Source organism: Pipistrellus kuhlii, unplaced genomic scaffold (assembly GCF_014108245.1).
Source record: "Pipistrellus kuhlii isolate mPipKuh1 unplaced genomic scaffold, mPipKuh1.p scaffold_m20_p_62, whole genome shotgun sequence".
In the NCBI taxonomy this organism is placed as follows: Eukaryota; Metazoa; Chordata; class Mammalia; order Chiroptera; family Vespertilionidae; genus Pipistrellus; species Pipistrellus kuhlii.
In genome coordinates, this window is record NW_023425565.1 from 805202 (window position 1) to 824605 (window position 19404).

At 41.4% G+C, this 19404-nt stretch overlaps 1 pseudogene; it reads left to right on the forward strand.

The window, feature by feature from the left end:
• Window positions 1-13433: 13433 nt before the first annotated feature.
• LOC118708701 lies at window positions 13434-13981 on the forward strand (annotated as a pseudogene).
• The last annotated feature ends 5423 nt before the right edge of the window (window positions 13982-19404 follow it).

The following is a 19404-nucleotide window of genomic DNA, read 5'->3' on the forward strand; positions in this document are numbered from 1 at the left end:
TCAAATCAGAGTTTCATCTGATTTGAAGTAAAAGTTGGCCTTAAGGCTTAGAAAGGGTCTGTGAGTCACAAGTGGTATGTAGAGTATGGCTTAGTCAGAAAGGATGCTGCCAGCAGTCACAAAAATAGGAGGAGGAGTGTTAACTTCAGTGCTGATTGACCAACCCGAAGAACCAAAGGAGTAGCCCCCATCGTCCCAGTCTGGCCTGTATTGTGTGTCTCTCTGTGGTGTGCTTTCTGTAATATGGACATGGAGTGGGTGTGAGCAGAAATTTCTCAGGTAAGGAAGTGGCACAGAAGCAGAGTAGGAGTTAAAGTCAGAGGTCAGAAGTCACCTGCAACCAGGGGTAGGTGAGCTTATTGTTCCCTGAGAACCACCCAAAGGCTGTTACCCAGTATGATGTGATTAGTGCCACTTCCCAGGTGTCAGGAACAGGTCCATTTTGGTCCCACAAAGTATGTGGGTGGCCTCTCCCAGTTGTGGTGGTGGTTTTCTTGGCTCCCACTGACAGTAAGCCGACTCAGGCTGAGGATGGCCCCAAACTGGTGGTCCACCTTATCAGGATGGAGGGGAAATGGTAGGCTCTGGATTTCCTGTGAGGGAGAATGGAATGGTGAGGGCACCATGTGGATGTAATGTCAGGACTACACGTCCACAAAAGCTGCTCTTTCTGTTGTATTTGGTATGATCAGAAGAGGTTGTAGTATGTCTATTGGCAGTCTCTCAGTTGTTGTGAAATTAAATATCGTGTGATTATGCCATTGGTTGGATCAGGGAGTGTGGCTTTAATGAGCTGTATGATCAGGACAATGGGTAGCATTTTGACCTTTTGGGGGAACATCGTCCTCTGTATTCTTTCAATAGGGCCTGTTTTAAAAGCCCATTAATGTATTCCTATGATACCTGCTGATTTATTTTGTAATAATATTTTATAGTGCCCATTTTTGTATTTGCTTTGTGGTAAGATGGGAGCCTTGATCTTACTCTCAAAGGCTGTGAAAGATGTTTTGTTCCCCTTTCAATGACAGTAGAGGTAGGTACCTTGCGTGGGTAAGTCAGTAGAAGGCCTGTGGAGGTAACTACCATTGTTAAGGCAAATTCAGTTGTTCCTGCTGCTGGTAAGAGAGGCACAATGAAATCAATTTGCAGGTTCCAACGTCGCCCTTTTCTGCAAATTTCTTCTCCCATGCGATAGACCCGAAATCTAGATTTCTGGCATGTGGGCCATTCCCTAATGGCTTTGTGCAAATGTCTCTCTGTTGGTCAGCTCCTTTATTAACAATCTGTTTTTGTCACCCCATGACGCCCTGATTTCCCATGTGCCTGTTGGTAGAAGGTGATACAGCTCTGGGATTCTACCTTCTTCAGAAGGCTTACCTGCTTAGGTGGATTGGTCAGTTTATCAGCTTTGATGTTGTATCATGCCTCTCCCATGTCTTGCTTTGTAGGAGTTAAAATATATGATGCACCCAGATGGGTAAAACGGGAGCCAATTTGATTAGTTTCCCCCATATCTTTTCATTCCAAATGCCTTGGCCTGGTGATTTCTAGCACTGATTTTACTAAAGTTCCCATCAAATAGTTAGCTCATTAGCCACCAACCAGGAACATGTCTGTGAAATGTGAACCTTAGGAGAGTGTTTGCTAAGGGCATGACTGATTGCTTAGAGCCATGGTCTGCAAACGGCAACTCGCAAGCCACATGCGGCTCTTTGGCCCCTTGAGTATGGCTCTTCCACAAAATATCACTGCCTGGGCGAGTCTATTTTGAAGAAGTAGCGTTAGAAGAAGTTTAATAAATTTGGCTCTGTTGGGCACGGATGCCCAAATCTCCCGAATCCCAGGAAGCGCTCTTGCTTTCAATGGACCCCTTAAGGAGCTGTCAGGTTTGGGGTGAGAATTGATAATGGGTAATTACCAACTTAATGATTAAAATTGGCCCAGTTTTGCTAAAAGATGCTTCTGTCCTTGTTTCCCTGAGACTTTTCCCGATTTAAATGCAGGTAACTTCAGGGAATTAACCTAAGGTATTTACACTATGGGTGGGTGCTGACTAGTGGGAACAGGTTAACCTTTTCCTACCAGTACAGGTGGTAAATATGTCACAGGACTGGCTAACGCAAGGCACTGAAGGATTAGGGTCTGTCACAGATCATTTCGGTAAACTCTGGGTTCAAAATAAGACCACTAGAGACTGATGATTGATTTAAAAAAGCAGGCAAGTATTTATTGAACTGGCCAGGACGGCCGCAAGAGCACCACATGCAGGTGGCCACACTCACGATAGCACTGTTCCAGGTGTAGGCAGTCCTTTTAAAGGACTAAACCACAAGAATTTTCCTTTGTTCTAAATTCTAAAGGCTGGGAACAGCCCTCAGGGTCGATCCCAGCCACATCCTGCTGGACATTGGAATGTGGCCCTCTCTTGCCATAGCAGATAGTACAGAAGCAGAGCTCAGTGGTCAATCTCTAAAGGTTATCTACAGTTTCTACTCCTGAAGCTACTGAATCAGTGGGAATCAGTCTCCTGTGTCCTGGTCCACTGGCACAGGAAAATTGCTTTAGCCTCCAGGTCTCAATCTGGAAGCTGAGGGAACTACCCTATGATTAAGCAAGTAAGCGAGTGCCGAAGCCAGAATAGCAGGGTTAAAATTCAAACAGCAGTTTTTACCCAAGTATGGTTGCTACCATATTTCACTCTTTGTTTCAGGATTCACTATCATTGTCTGTGAAGAGGACTTACATTCATGACACCCCTGAGAAACAGCTGGGTGGACTCGGGACTCAATTTATCCCCCCCTGACTGACCATTATGCACACCATTGTCTTCCTGATAAACCCACTCCAGAATCCCCAAATGGCAAAGATCGTTGGCCATAACTAGCGGTTTTCCATCGACAATGTGCCTAAAGTAGGGCAGGTAGCCCCGAAAGCCATAAAAGTCCACATCCACAAAATACATACAGACCAGAGTCCAAAGCCTCCTTTGGGAATCATTCCCGCTTTCCACACTAATTGTGTGGAGTCCTTTGGTAGGGACAGCGTTTTTCCCACCTGTATTACGGAGCCTCCACTGGGTGGAGCTTGCTCCCCACAGACACATTCCAGGCTCTTTTTCTTTTGATTCCTGGTCGAGGTCTTTAAGGAGAGATCAAGCCTTAGGGCAAAAGATGTTTCTCCTCCTCTACACAAGAGGATGCTTCCCTGTTCCTTCCCCTTTGCCTTTTTTTTCTGTATTATTTTGCAGGTGGTAAGCAGCAAAGCAGAGGGTAAATTACCCGTCATTATTGGGAAGACACTGTGCTGCATTTTCCCTTGAGGGTTCTAGTCAGTCTCCCCAGGGTGCCCCCTCCATTGGGTTTGCTTTGCAAGTTTAGGCTCCTGTCTCCTCTTCAGGCGGGTTCTCAGGTTCCCTGGTGAGCAGCAGCAGCAATCAAGTCCCACTGTGCATCTTGTAGTTTGGAACACCTGTCCGGCAAAATGGCCAAGTCCCTCAGGGTCCTGGGAAGAAAAGGAATATAAACTCCTTGCCTTTAGTCATTTTAAGTAACTCATTAGCCAGCTCAGCCTAAGCACTGGGGAGGTGTTAGAACGATGACATCACAACAGCACAATCAAGTGTCGCAACAGCAGAGGCTTGTGAGCTATTTGCAAAGGTGTCTCCCCACCTGGCGTCCGGCAGCCGTCTCTATGGGCTCCTTTACTCACCATAGCAACCCCAGGGATGAGGACCTCTTCTCATCTCGAGTACCCCAAATCACCAGCCCATTGCAGAAAGCTCCTCATATGGAGCCAGCAGGTAGCCAAATCTCAGTCCAGAAGGGCACATTGCTCTCCTTTTTCTATTCAATTCCACAGGTTTTACAGTATCTACTTTCTGCCTCTGGGGGATCCAGGCAGATGGGATGACCATCTGTGCCAGCTGACTCTGTGTCTCTGGTCCCCTAATAGTGTGGGTGCACGCAAATACTGGTGCTAATGAGACACAGGGGAGACTGTAAAAATGTATAGTGCAGGAGAGAAAAGAGCGATGCCATTCCTGATGATACAGAGGCATTTCAAGTTTTGAGTCCCAACTACTTGAGACCATTCAGGATCAAATTGCCAATTGATTGTCCTACTGACTGAGTATATCCCATGCCAATTCCTTGATCATAACCAAAATCCTTTCTTCAGTGCCACCTCTCATAAGTGAGGATTTGGGCAGGGAATCATCACAGAAAAGACTGGGCTATGGGATGGCAATGGCACGTAACAGCTTTATTTGGGCAGTACTGTGACAGGCTGCCTGAGAGAGGAAGTCCCTTCCTTAAAACAGGAGACCTTTCCGAGACAGCAGCACAGTACCACTCACACCCAGAGGCGAAGAGGACAAGGGAACTCCTAAGTGGGGAGACATGAACAAGGTATCTCGGTGCTGTAGCTCTGTGGTAGCACGGAGTCTCTGGGCCAGAGCATTCCAGAGTGGCAGTAACTTGGGGTCTTCTATTCCCCCGAATTCATCTTATCTGTGGCTGGCAGATGTTGGGTGCCGTTTCCTGGGGCATTCAAAGCAGGCACTCTGGAAATGGCTAAAAGTATACTTCTTTTGCCTATATTTAAAGTAATTGGATAGGTAAAATTTGAGTTTGGTGGTGGCAGACTTTCAAATAATAGTCTCAACCTGCTGTGAAGAAGTAATGTAGGGGCCAATATACAGGCCCAACTTTAGCTTATTTAGTGTGTGTGTGTGTGTGTGTGTGTGTGTGTGTGTGAACTTTCAATAACAGAGACTAGGTCTCCTTGGTCAAGTGGCTGATCCCAGGACTTAGGGAAGTCAAGTACAGAGAGCTGAACATTTTATAGTACCAGAAAGTAAGGACATGCTTATTGATGGGAACATAGCAAAAGGCACATGAGGAGTGATGTCAGTGGAAATGAAAGAGTAAACACTCAGAAAACTCTCTCCTCTATTAGTTAACTTAGATAATCGGCAAACATTGTCAGAATAATCTTTTCTCAGAACCCTGGAAATTAGCCCAAAAGTTTGCAGAAAGCTGGTGAATGTTTATGCAAGGAAAACAACAAAAAATTAGTAAGATAGATGCCTATGTATTAACTTTCAGTAGTCTCCTCCCCTCTCTTCAGCTCCATGGAAACTTAAAAAAACTAACAGCATCCACCCAGCCAGATAGCTCCATTGGAGTGTCAAAGCCAATACACCAAGGCTGGGTCATTGGTCATTGCACATACAAGGGGCAGCCAATTAGTGCATCAGTAAGTGTAACAACAAGTCATCTCTCTCGCTCATGCGCTCCCCCCCCCACCCCCCCCCCCGCCTCCCTCTCTTATCAGTTAAGAGAAAAAAAAAAGGCCCCCAGTCATAGTGAAAAACAGCAGCCTGACAGCCATGCAAGGAGCAGGTCAGGGTTAGGGCTTTTTAAAACTTCCATTCCCAGAGAATCATTCATTATTACCTGATCTGGCTGGTGGTTCCCTGGAAGGCCCTACTTGAAGGCTAACTTTATTTGATCTTAGAGCTCAGCCGGTGTAAAAGCACTTTTCCTTGAGGGTGTTTGTTAGGAACAATTACAGCAGGAAACTGACCACCAAGGCATTTTAAAGTAAAGTTTATTCCCCAGTAATGAGCGGGACTCATTACGGAGGTAGAGAAATCAGAATTGAAGGAATTAGGGAGGGAGGATGGACCCAGACAGGCTGCCGCCTGGACATGGGAGGACAAGCAGCACGTGGCTGGTCTGGGGGTCTTTTTAAGGGGAGGAACAAGAGAGGGTTGGACCCAGGGCGGAACAGGAAGGGGTGGGCTCCAGGACACTTCGGCATGCACTGATTGGTGGTTCAATGTCTTGGGGATGTCTCTGTGACAGATGCCAGTAATGTCATAACTCCGCCCACCAGTTAGGAAGGGAGAACCTTATAGGTTTAAGTTTATAACTAGTATATGGGGCAAACAGTAGACTTAGCCCAGGAGTGTAAATAGGAAAAAAAAAAAACAAAAAAAAACACAGGGAATGAAATATTCATAGAGGCTTTGAAAAGCTCCTTGGAATCCAGAAGGCCACTAATAGCTAAGAATTTGAAAAGCAAAACGCAAAACAAACAAAAACAGCACAGAAACACTTCTCCAAGTTTTTACAGATTGATTCAGTGTTGGGGTATTTCTTTATTGGTTATCCAGGTCATTTACAATACTGCCTTCACCTTCGCTTCCTGTTTAACCTGAGCCTAGTGATCAGCTAGAGACGAAAGGTTAGGATCTTTTCAGGTCTTTCCTGTGTCATATGTCATGCCCAGGTTATATAGACTTTCTAAATTACCCAATATATGAAGGCACTTTTGAATGCCCCAATTTCCCAAAGAAGCTCCCTGCCTTTTCTTCCCAGGCTTACTACATGTTTGTTACTTGCCTCAACTGGAATCATTTGCACTAGGTTGCAATAGTTTGTTCATTTTCCTTACAACGTTTTTGAAGAAAACCCTCTGTGTAGCCAATTTTCTGGCCCAAGGGAATTGCAAATTAGGTGAAAGAAACACACAGTTTTTGTTTAGCTCAAAGTATGTTCTTTTTTCTTAATTTTTTTAAATAAATCTTTATTGTTCATATTATTACAAAAGTTTGTTTTTCCCCCTCCACCAGGTTCCCACCCCACCCTCTGCCCTTTCCCCACCCCCCCATTGTCTTCATCCATAGGTGCACAGTTTATGTTCAGTCTCTTCCTATACCCTCCTCTCCCCCTTTCCCCAAGAATCGTCAGTCCACTCCCCTTCTATATCCCTGATTCTATTATATTCACCAGTTAATATTGATAAGATTTTTTTTAATTCCCTTGGTTTTTAGATTCATGTGTTGATAGTTACATATTTGTTGTTCATAGTTTTTATCTTTATTTACTTTCTCTTCTAAAAGAACCCCCTTCAGCACTTCATATAATTCTGGTTTGGTGGTGATGAACTCCTTTAGCTTTTTTTTATTAGTGAAACTCTTTATCTGGCCTTCGATTCTGAGTGATAGCTTTGCTGGGTAGATTATTTTTGGCTGTAGGTTCTTGCTATTCATTAACTTGAATATTTCTTGCCATTCTCGTCTGGCCTGCATGGTTTCTGTTGAGAAATCAGCTGACAATCGTATGGGTGCTCCTTTATAGTTAACTACCTGCTTTGCTCTTGCTGCTTTTAATATTCTTTGTCTTTTGCTCTTGGAATTTTAATTATGATGTGTCTTGGTGTGGTCTTCTTTGGATTCCTTTTGTTTGGAGTTCTGTGCACTTCCTGGACTTGTAAGTCTAATTCTTTCACCAGGTGGGGGAAGTTTTCTGTCACTATTTCTTCCAGTATGTTTTCGATATCTTGCTTTCTCTCATCTTCTGGGACCCCCATAATTCTGATGTTGGTTCGCTTGAAGTTATCCCAGAGGTTTCTTAAATCATCTTCAACTTTCTGGATTCTCTTGACTTCTTGCTTCTGTGGAGGAGTATCTTCTGGCTCTTTATGTTCCAAATCTTTGACTTGATTCTTACGATCTTCCATTTTGTTTTTAGGACTCTGTATAATATTTTTTAATTCAGACAATGTATTCTTTATTTCTTGTTGATCCCTTATTAGTTCTTGTTGATCCCTTATTAGTTCTTGTTAATCCCTTTTCATCTCCTCATAGGTCTTATCGACCTTTTCTAGGAAATTCTTAAAAAGCCTTATAAACATGGTTTTGAACTCTATATCCAGTCTCTTCTTTTCCTCCATTTCTTTTGTTTGTGATCTAATTCCTTGTCTTGGCATTTTCACAGCTTCCCTGAGTTGGTTGGGTGGCTTTGTGTGCTAAGGTGTCCTATATGGTTCAGTGAGTCAGCCTTCCAGTTACCTGAGGTGGACAGTCTTGGTGTAGCCCTTTGTGGGATGGGTGGGCAGTCTTGTTGTTAAGCCTTGCTTGTTGTTGGTATCACTGGGAAGCGTTGATCTCCAAGCCAATTCTTTTTTCTTAATTTTTTGAAGCAAAGGTTTGTTTGCTACAGAATACTTTGTTGATGTTTTTCCTCTCTCTCAGCACTTTATGTCTCCCCACTGCCTTCTGGCCTCCAAGGTTTCTGATGAGCAATTCACCTGTTAAACTTACTGAGGTTCTCTTTTACATGATGAGTTGCCTGCTACTACTTTCAAGATTCCTTTATCGCTTTTAGTATGATGTATCTAGGTGTGGATCTCTGAATTTATTTTTCTTGGAGTTTGTTGAGCCTCTTGATTAGTTATTTTAATGTTTTTAATCAAATTTGAGAAATTTTCAATCACTGTTTCTTCAAATATTATCTCTGCCCCTTCCTTTCTGTTCTGTCCTTCTGGGAGTCCCAGAAGGTATACTTATGTTCATATGCTTAATGGCATTCCACAAGTAGCTCAGGCTGTTCTTTTTTCTTCATTATTTTTTCATTCAGTTTCTCAGACTGGATAATCTCAATTGACCTATCTTCAAATAAGCCATGGACACAGACAATAGGGAGTGAAGGCCTGGGGAGGCTAGATGCATCAATAGTGGGAAAAGGGAAACATATGTAATACTGTTGACAATAAAGATTTAATTAAATAAGTAAATAAATAAATAAATAAATAATAAAAATATTTAATTAAATAAGATTTAATTAAATAAGTAAATAAATGAAAGTAGTGAGAGAGAGAGAAGTCACTGATGATGTAAATCGGATCCTCATTAAAATTAAGTCACCCTAGCTAGTTGGCTCATAGGATAGAGTGTTATCCTATGGGCTAAAGGGTCACAGGTTTGATTCTGGTCAAGGGAACGTACCTTAGTTGCAGGCTCAATCCCTGACCCCAGAGTACAAGCAGGAGGCAACCAATTGATGTCTCTCTCACACATTGATGTTTCTCTCTCTCTCTCTCTGTCTCTCTCCTTTCCAAGGAAAAAATATCCTTCGGTGAGAATTAACAAAATAACCTCCCCCCCCCCCCAAAAAAAAAAAAAAAGATCAACAGCCAATTGCTCAGTGGAAGATTGCTTGGCTGAAAGATAGGAGGATGGCATATTGATAAGTGCTAAAGAAAATATTGTTAATCAAAAATTCTGTATCTGGACCTAGTCAGTTTGGCTCAGTGAATAGAGTGTCAGCCTGTGAACTGAAAGGTCCCAGGTTTGATTGTGATCAAGGGTACATGCCAAGGTTGTGAGTTCGATCCCCAGTGGGGGGCTTGCAGAAGGCAGCTGATCAATGATTCTCTCTCATCATTGATGTTTCTATCTCTCCCTCTTTCTTCCTCTCTGAAATAAAAATGTATTTTAAAAAATTCTATATCTGGCAAAACTATCCTTCAAAACTGAAGATAAATTAATACATAAGATAAACAAAAGTTGAGGAAGTTTATGGCTACTAGACATACCCTTCTTCATAAATGCTAAAGGATACCCTTCAGGTTTACATGAAAAAATACTAGAAATAAAGAATGCTGGTAAACATATCTGTATAGGTAAATACAAAAATCAGTATAATCATACTTTTGGTTTATACTCTTTTCTTCATATATGATTTAAAAGACAAATGCATAAAATAATGACTAGATATCCATATTAATGGGCATCAATGAACATAAATTTGTGAAACAAATAATAAAAGGTGAGAAGCCATTTTTTGCATAATATTGAAGCAAAGGTCCCCAGAAATCCCCCCCAAAAACCATGTGTGTTATTTTATAATAAAAATTTTCTTAATCCTTGCCAAAACCGGTTTGGCTCAGTGGGTAGAGCGTCGGCCTAAGAACTGAAAGGTCCCAGGTTCAATTCTGGTCAAGGGCATTTACCTTGGTTGCAGGCACATCCCCAGTAGGGGGTGTGCAGGAGGCAGCTGATGGATGTTTCTAACCCTCTATCCCTCTTCCCTCCTCTCTGTAAAAGAATAAAATATATATTTTTAAAATTTTATTAATCCACTTTATGTGTAATCACAGTCTTTAATTTCATGATATTCACTGCTTTGCTTCATGGTTTTACCACCTATGTTTATATCTGTGAACAGTACAATTTAGTTTTGCTTAATTTTGAGTTTTACATTGATAGAGTCATATTAGATGTGTTCTCTTTTTTTCTTTATTGATTAAGGTATTATATATGTGTCCTTATCCCCCTTGTCCCCCCCATCCCACTCCCATTCATGCCCTCACCACCCTACTGTCTGTGTCCATTGGTTAGGCTTATATGCATGCATACAAGTCCTTTGGTTGATCTCTCCCCCTCTCCCCATCCTCCCCTTCCTTCCCTCTGAGGTTTGAGCATCTGATTAATGCTTCTGTCTCTGGATCTGCTTTGTTCATCAATTTATGTTGTTCATTATAGTCCACAAATGAGTGAGATAATGTGATATTCATCTTTATCTGACTGGCTTATTTTGCTTAGCATACTGCTCTGCAGCTCCATCCATGCTGTTGCAAATGGTAGGAGTTCCTTCCTTTTATAGCAGTGTAGTATTCCATTGTGTCGATATACCACAGTTTTCTAATCCACTCACTTGCTGATGGCCACTTAGGCTGTTTCCAAATCTTAGCTATGGTGAATTGTGTCACTATGAATATAGGGGCACATATGTCCTTTCTGATTGGTGTTTCTGGTTTCTTGGGATATATTCCTAGAAGTGGGATCACTGGATCAAATGGGAGTACCATTTTTAGTTTTTTGAGGAAACTCCATACTGTTCTCCACAGTGGCTGCACCAGTCTGCATTCCCACCAGCAGTACAAGAGGATTCCTTTTGCTCTGCATCCTCGCCAGCAGTTGTCATTTGTTAATCTGATGATAGTCATTCTGACAGGTGTGAGATGGTACCTCGTTGTTTTGATTTGCATCTCTCAAATGATTAGTGACTTTGAGCATGTTTTCATATGTCTCTTGACCTTCCTATAACTTCTTTCAAAAAGTATCTATTTAGATCCATTGCCCATTTTTTGATTGGATTGTTTATCTTCCTTTTGTTAAATTGTATGAGTTCCCTGTATATGTGGGGGATTAAACCCTTATCAGAGATAACATTGGCAAATATGTTCTCCCATGCAGTGGGTTTACTTGTTGCTTTGTGGATGGTTTCTTTTGCTGTGCAGACGCTTTTAATTTGTCCCATTTGTTTATTTTCTCTTTGGTTTCCATTGCCCTAGGAGCTGTATCATGAACATATTGCTTCGGCATATGTCTGAGATTTTGCTGCCATTGGATTCCTCTAATATTTTTATGGTTTCCCATCTTACATTTAAGTCTTTTATTCATTTTGAGTTTATTTTTGTGTATGGTGTAAGTTGGTGGTCTAGTTTCATTTTTTTGCATGTATCTGTCCAATTTTCCCCAACACCGTTTATTGAAGAGACTATTTGACTCCATTGTATGCTCTTGCCTCCTTTGTCAAATATTAAGCAGTGTGATTTAGGTCAATTTCTGGGTTCTCTATTCTATTCCATTGATCTATATGTTTGTTCTTGTGCCAGTACCAGGTTGTGTTGAGAACAGTGGCTTTGTAATATAGCTTGATATCTGGTATTGAGATACCTCCTACTTTGTTCTTCTTTCTCAAGATTACTGCAGCTATTGGGGTCATTTTTTATTCCAGATGAATTTTTGGAGAGTTTGTTCTAGGTCTGTGAAATATTCCATTGGTATTTTTGAGACGGCTAACCCCTATTTTATAAAACTACTGTTTAAAATTCTCTTCTATTAGATGGTCCCTTATTCTGAGTGAACTCTGTTATTTTTAGATGTCCCCTTATTCTGTAAATTAATCTTACTTTTAGCTTGTTTAATAGCAGGGAAGATAAACTTAGCTGTTGGACCTTGTAAGCTAGGGTCTGAAACTCCCATACTCTCATGCCAGATGTAGTATTCTTTTAACTGAATAGAACTATGTGGTGTTCAAGGCCACAGGATTCCAGTGAGATAAGTACACATAGGGCTCTTTAATAAAAAGAAAACTCCTGCTTGTTGCTTTGCTCAGAATTTGAAATCTTCCTCTGGGCCCACATGCACAACAAACAGTGTAACTCCATTTCTCCCGGGTGTTGCTTGGTTTTTCTCTGGTCTTCTGTAGCATCATTTTTTTTCTGTAACATTTTAATGGGGAGTGCATTGAATCTATAGATTGCTTTGGGTAGTAAGGACATTTTAATTATGTTGATTTTACCAACCAACACGGTATGTTCTTCCATCTGTTTAGTCTTCCTCTATCTCTTTTTCCAATGTCCTGTAGTTTTCTGAGTACTGGACTTTATGTCTTTAGTTATGTTTATTCCTAGGTATCTTTTTTTTTTTTTTTTTTTTTGGTACAGTGGTAAATGGGATTTTTTTTTAATCTCTTTTTCTGTAAGTTGACTATTGGTATGTAAAAATGCCATAGATTTCTTGGTGGTAATTTTGTATCCTGCCACATTGCCAAATTCATTTATTAAGTGTAATAATTTTTTATAGAGTCTTTTCTATGCACAGTATCATATTATCTGTGAGTAATGACAATTTTACTTCTTATTTTCCAATTTAGATGACTTTTATTTTTTCTTCTAGTCTGATCACAATGGCTAATACTTCCAGTACTATGTCAAACAGGAGTGGTGAGAGTGGGCATCCCTGTCTTGTTCCTTTTCTTAGGGGAAATGCTTTTAGTTTTTGAGTATAATGTTGGCTGTAGGTTTGTTATATAAGGCTTTTACTATGTTGAGGATGATCCTTCTATTCCTACTTTGCTGAGCGTTTTTATCAGAAAGCATTGTTGGACTTTGTCAAATGCCCTTTCTGCATCAATTGATATGATTATATGATTTTTGTCTCTCAGTTTGTTTCTATGATGTATCACATTTATTGATTTGCGGATATTGTGCCATTCATGCATGCCTGGAATAAATCCCACTTGGTCATGGTGTATGACCTTTCTAATGTATTGCTGGATCTGGTTTGCTAAAATTCTGTTGCATTTATGTTTATCAGGGATATTGACCTGTAATTTTCATTCTTAGTGGTGTCTTTATCTGGCTCGGAGATTAGGGTAATGCTGGCTTCATAGAAAGAGCTTGGAAGTGTGCCTTCCTCTTGAATTTTTTGGAACAGTCTGAGAAGGATTGGTTTTAGTTCTTCTCTGAATGTTTCATCCTTTCCAATCATTATGCAATTTAATTTTAATTACCATGATACTCAGGCTCAGTTCTCCAGTAGCAATACTGAAACAGCAGAAATAATGGTGGGTCGTTTTATTCCTGATTGTAATGGGAAATATTTCAATGATGTACAAGTTAGAATAGCTTGTGGTAACATTTATATAGACATATTTCTCAAAATAACAGTTCCTCACTGCTCTGAGCAGCTTGGATGGTGGGAGAAGCAGTAGCAGCCAGGCAGCCCAGGTTCACAAAATCACTAGACGTGCCATGGCCCTCAGGTACCCAGCATGTGTCAGCCTGCCACAGCGATGCCCAAAAGGAAGGCCTGCTCAACCCAGGGCGTAGCCAAGGTGGAGCCCAAGAAGAGTTCCTCTAGGTTGTCAGCCAAAACTGCTCCTGGAAAAGTGAAAACAAAGCCAGAAAAAGTGCAGGAAAGGATAAACCTGCAGACAAAAAAGTGCAAACAAAAAGGAAAAGAGAAGCAAAGAGTAAGGAGGCTAAAGCGGCAGACTAGGAACCTAAAGATTTACCTGCCTCAACGGAGAAACTAAAATGAGGAGAGACCAGCCTCAGCTGAAGCAAGAGAAAAGGAAGTCACGTCTCATTAATATCTTATTGCATGTCTTATCAGTGGTTCCTGTCTCCCTGCTTGTACAATCCAGAGGAATATTTTTATCAACTATTAGGTTTTTTGGTAGCTCTAGAAACATTCTTAAGAAGGAAATTCCACATCATCCCATTTTTAAAAGTGGAAATGCTTTATTAAAAGGTGAAATCAAGAGAAACCAAGATGGCGGCATAGGTAAATGTCTAACTGCAGCCTCACACAACAATTTCAAAAAAATACAATAAAAATACAAAATGGACATTATCCAGAACTACAGGAAAGTTGAGTGACTGGAAATTCTACAGCTTGAAGGAAAGAGAAAACAAGAAGGAAAATCAGAGGAGCTGTAAAAGCCTAAGGTACGGAGACACAGTGTGCGCGGGGAGAGGACGGAGCCGGAGAGGAGGGGAGGCTGAGTACCTAGCTGACGTTCCCTAGCGAGAAGGAGATAAAAGCTCCGGACTGTGCTGAATCCCAGTTCCAACTGCACTGAACCCCAGTTCTAGGCCAGACCCTGGGGACCCAGGCCCATATGGAGGAAGTCTGGGCTAAGGCAGAAACTCAGGGGAGCGGCGAAAGGAAGTCCCGGAGGCATGCACATTGTGTGCAGAGAACAGACAGCTGACTGTGCCACTGGAGTACCCTAGTGGGAAGGAGACAAAAGCTCCAGACTGCTCTGATCCCCACTTCCAACTCTACTTCCAACTGCACTGAACCCCAGTTCCAGGCTCATTGGGGGAGAGTCTAGACCAGGGGTCCTCAAACTTTTTAAAGTGGGGGCCAGATCACGGTCCCTCAGAGAGTTGGAGGGCCGGACTATATGAACTACTAATTCCTACTGTAACACCGTGGCTGCGCTCACTGCCCAAAAAACCTGGCGGGCCGGATCAGACTCCTCTGCGGGCCGCATGTGGCCCGCGGGCCGTAGTTTGAAGACGCCTGGTCTAGACTGTTTGGTAGCGGGCAAAACTCGAGGGCACCTTTCTCTCAGAGGTGCTTTCAGCAAGTACCAAAGGACACAGAGGAACACTGAGACTCAGGAAACTCATAGGATGGGGCTGACAGGAAGCCAAAGCTGTAGGCTCCACCCTGAAACTCAGCCCCACCCAAGCTGAGCAGAGGCTTTTGCAATTTTCCAAGTCTAGTCGAATAAGGCTGTCTCCTGGCACTGACACAGCTGATCCTCACAGCCAATTGTCCTGGAGGTCAGTTCCAGTGATACCAACAACAATCAAGACTTAACTACAACAAGGCTGTACACACAGTCCACAAAAGGGGGCACCAAGAGTGTCCACCTCAGGTAACTGGGAGCCTCAACCACTGAACCATACAGGACACCTTAGCACACAAAGCCACCCTACCAATTCAGGGAAGCAGCGAAAATGCCGAGACAAGGAAACAGAACACAAACAAAAAAAATAGAGGACAAAAAGCAACTGGATATAGAGTTCAAAACCACTCTTAATGAGGTTTTTCAAGAATTTCCTAGAAAAGGCTGATAAAATAAACAAGACCTGTGAGGATATGATAAGGGATCAACTAGAAATAAAAAGGGATCAACTAGAAATAAAGAATGCATTGTCTGAAATAAAAAAATATTATACAGAGTCCAAAAAAAAAAAAGACTGAAAGATCACAAGAATCAAGTCAAACATTTGGAACATAAAGAGCCAGAAGACACTCCTCCGCAGAAGCAAGAAGACAAGAGAATCCAGAAAGTTGAAGATAATGTAAGAAACCTCTGGGACAACTTCAAGCGAACCAACATAAGAATTATGGGAATCCCAGAAGAAGAGAGAGAGCAAGATACCAAAAACATACTGAAAGAAATAGTGACAGAAAACTTCCCCCACCTGGTGAAAGAATTAGACTTACAAGTCCAGGAAGCGCACACAACCCCAAACAAAAGGAATCCAAAGAGGACCACACCAAGACACATCATAATTAAAATCCCAAGAGCAAATAACAAAGAGAGAATATTAAAAGCAGCAAGAGAAAAGCAAGTAGTTACCTATAAAGGAGCACCCATATGACTGTCAGCTGATTTCTCAACAGAACCATGCAGGCAAGACGGGAATGGCAAGAAATATTCAAGGTGATGAATAGCAAGAATCTACAGACAAAAATACTCTGCCCAGCAATGCTATCACTCAGAATTGAAGGCCAGATAAAGAGCTTCACAAATAAAAAGACAGCTAAAGGAGTTCATCACCGCCAAAATCAGAACTATATGAATCGCTGAAGGGGGTTCTCTAGGAAGAGGAAGAAAATAAAGATAAAAATTATGAACAACAAATACATAACTATCAACAAGTGAATCTAAAAACCAAGGGAAGTAAAAAAATCTGATGAACAACATTAACTGGTGGATATAATAGAATCAGAGGTATGGAAGGGGAGTGGACTGACGATTCTTGGGGAAAAGGGGAGTGGGGTGTGTGGGAAGAGACTGATCATATACTGTACAACTATGGATGAGGACTATGGGGTTTGGGGAAAGGGCAGAGGGTGGGTGGGAACCTGGTGGAAGGGAGCAGTGGAGGGGGGAAAATGAGGAACATTTGTAATAATATGAACAATAAAGATTTATAAAAATAAATAAATAAATAAATATAAAAAGGAAAAAAATAAAAAAAAGAGGTGAAATCATTTGCTGATTTATTTTTTGGTACAACCAAAAAATAGTGGGATATCGAATATGGAAGGCTTTTATTGTCTTGGGTTTCCCCTTAACATTCCATAGATGGGAAGATTTTTATATACTACTATCCTTTTTCCCCAAAAATAAGACAGTGTCTTATATTAATTTTTGCTCCCAAAGATGCGATAGGTCTTATTTTCAGGGGATGTCTTATTTTTTCCATGAAGAAGAATACAGTTCACATTTATTGTTAAATGAAAATAAAGGAAATTTATTACCTGTATACAGTACGGTAGTACAGTAGTTGTCAACACAAACCAGACAAACTGAATCCTAAAGTATCAAGAATTTACACCAAAACCGGTTTGTTTCAATGGATAGAGCGTCGGCTTGGGGACTGAAGGCTCCCGGGTTCGATTCTGGTCAGGGGCATGTACCTTGGTTGCGGGCATATCCCCGGTGGGGGGTGTGCAAGAGGCAGCTGATCGATGACTCTCTCTCATCGATGTTTCTAACTATCTCTCTCCCTTCCTCTCTGTACAAAATCAATAAAAAATATATATATTTTTTTAAAGAATTTACTCATTTATTCAATTACAATCATGTTATCATCTTCTGGAACATTATCATAATAATCCAATTCCTGAATTTCCTGGTGAATTTCTTGTGACTCCATTTCTTTCAGAATCAGTGGACCACATCTCTCATGTTTAGCCTGGGGGGGCGGGGGGAGAGGGGGGCTGATTTTCGGGGGGATGTCTTATATTTCACTCAGAAGGAAACCTGTATGTAGGTCTTATTTTCAGAGGATGTCTTATTTTCGGGGAAACACGGTAGAGGCCAGTAATCCCATTTCTAGGATACTGTGCATGGGAGGGAGTGTGCACAGTATCCTAGAAATGGAATTACTGGCCTCTAGTAGTATATAAAAATCCCAAGAAACCAGAAATACTAATCAGAAAGGATATGTGCACCCTTATGTTCATAGCAGCACAACTGACCATAACTAATATTTGGAAACAGCCTAAATGCCCATCAGCAGATGAGTGGATTATAAAACTGGTACATCTACACAATAGAATACTATGCTGTGGTAACAAATAAAGAATTCTTACCATTTGCAACAGCATGGATGGAACTGGAGAGCATTATGTTAAGTGAAATAAGCCAGTCAATGAAAGAAAAATACCACATGATCTCACTCATTTCCTATATAATAAAGAGGGAATATGCTAATTTACCATTACTCCAATACACAAGATGACCAGTGGGAAGGCAGTTGTGGGCTATCAGGCCAGCAGGGGAGGACAGTTGGCAGGGACCAGGTCTATAAGGGAGAGCAGTTGGGGATGATTAGGCCTGCAGGGGAGGGCAGTTAGGGGTGACCAGGCCAGCAGAGGAGGGTAGTTGGGGGGGAGAGGATGACAAAGCCTGCAGGGAGGACAGTTGGTGGGGAGCCAGGCCTGCAGAGGACAGTTAGGAGCGACCAGGCTGGCAGGAGAGGGCAGTTAGGGGTGACCAAGCTGGCAGGGGAGTGATTAGGGGGGTGGTCAGGCTGGCAGGCAGGCAGGTGAGTGGTTGGGAGCCCGCAGTCCTGGATTGTGAGAGGGATGTCCCAGACTGGAGAGAGCACAGGCTGGGCTGAGGGACACACACTCCTATGCACAAATTTCATGTATCGGGCTTCTAGTATGGATAATAAACATTATAAACTGTTAGGGGGGAAAAATAGATACAGAGGCACAGCAGCATGAAACAGGCTGTCAAACTACAGTGGGAAGGCTGGGGAGAGTTGAAGGGGAGGTAAGAGATCAACCGAAAGACTTGTATGCATGCATATAAGCATAACCAATGGATGCAAGATACTGGGGGGTAGGGTAGACCAGGGGAAGGTCAATGGGGAAAAAAGGGGGGACATATGTACTACTCTTTGAAATACTTGAAGCAATAAAATAAAAAATAAAATAAAAAAAGATAATTTCAAGATGCCCTGGCTGGCACTGCTCAGTGGTTAGAGTGTTGCCCATGGACCAAAGGGTGACAGGTTTGATTTCTAGGTTGCAGGTTTGTTCCCCAGGCCCAGTCAGGGCACATGAGGGAGGCAACCAATCAATGTATCTTTCTTAAACTGATGTTTCTCTCTCTTTTCTCACCCTTCCCTTAAAAAGAAAAATCAATGGGAAAAATATCCTTGGGTGAGGATTAAAAAAAAAAAAAAAAGATCATTTCAAGATATAATTTCTGCTGTTACTGTGATGGGATACTTTTCCTATTGTATTTTCTAATTGTTGATATACTAATTTTAATATGTATATAACTAAGTCACCAATCATGAGGAATTTTGCTTTACTAATTCTAATTATTTTCTTGGGTTTCTAAAGATAATATATTTTTAGAAATTATGGTTAATATACCTCTTTCTAATATTATTAAAAACCAGTTTTGTTTTTAAACCATATTTCATTTATTAGGACCTCCAAGGTAATAATTATATTGGTGATGTCATCCTTACATTGCTCCTAACATCAGTGGAAATGTTTCTAATAATTAAGCATGATTGCTGTTTCTTTTAGATTCCCTTATCAAGAAAATTATCTTCTGCCCCTATTTCATTGAGATTTTATTTCTACTTAATCCATCTATCTTAAAATGTTTTCTATCTTCCGTGTGTATATAACAAAGGCACTCTTAAAAAAAAGGAATTATTGAACTATAGTTAGCAATTACTATTTTAAAACTTGTAAAGACTTCACTTGTGGTCAATTGCTAGAGAGAATATTTTAATGTTTTATATCCACTTAATAAAGAATATCTTGGGCTACATCAGGAGTTAATGAAAGGATCTGAGGAAGGCTCACAGAGACCCACCAGCTTGCTATTCCTCTTGCTTACAATTAGAACTCTGACTACATCAGTCAGGGCTTCTGGGTGGGCCAAGTCCAGGGGCACCACTGTCAAAAAATACAAAAGTCTTCCTACAATTGTATGATGCAGTGCCATGAAACTCATCGACATGAGAGCAAGAACTCTA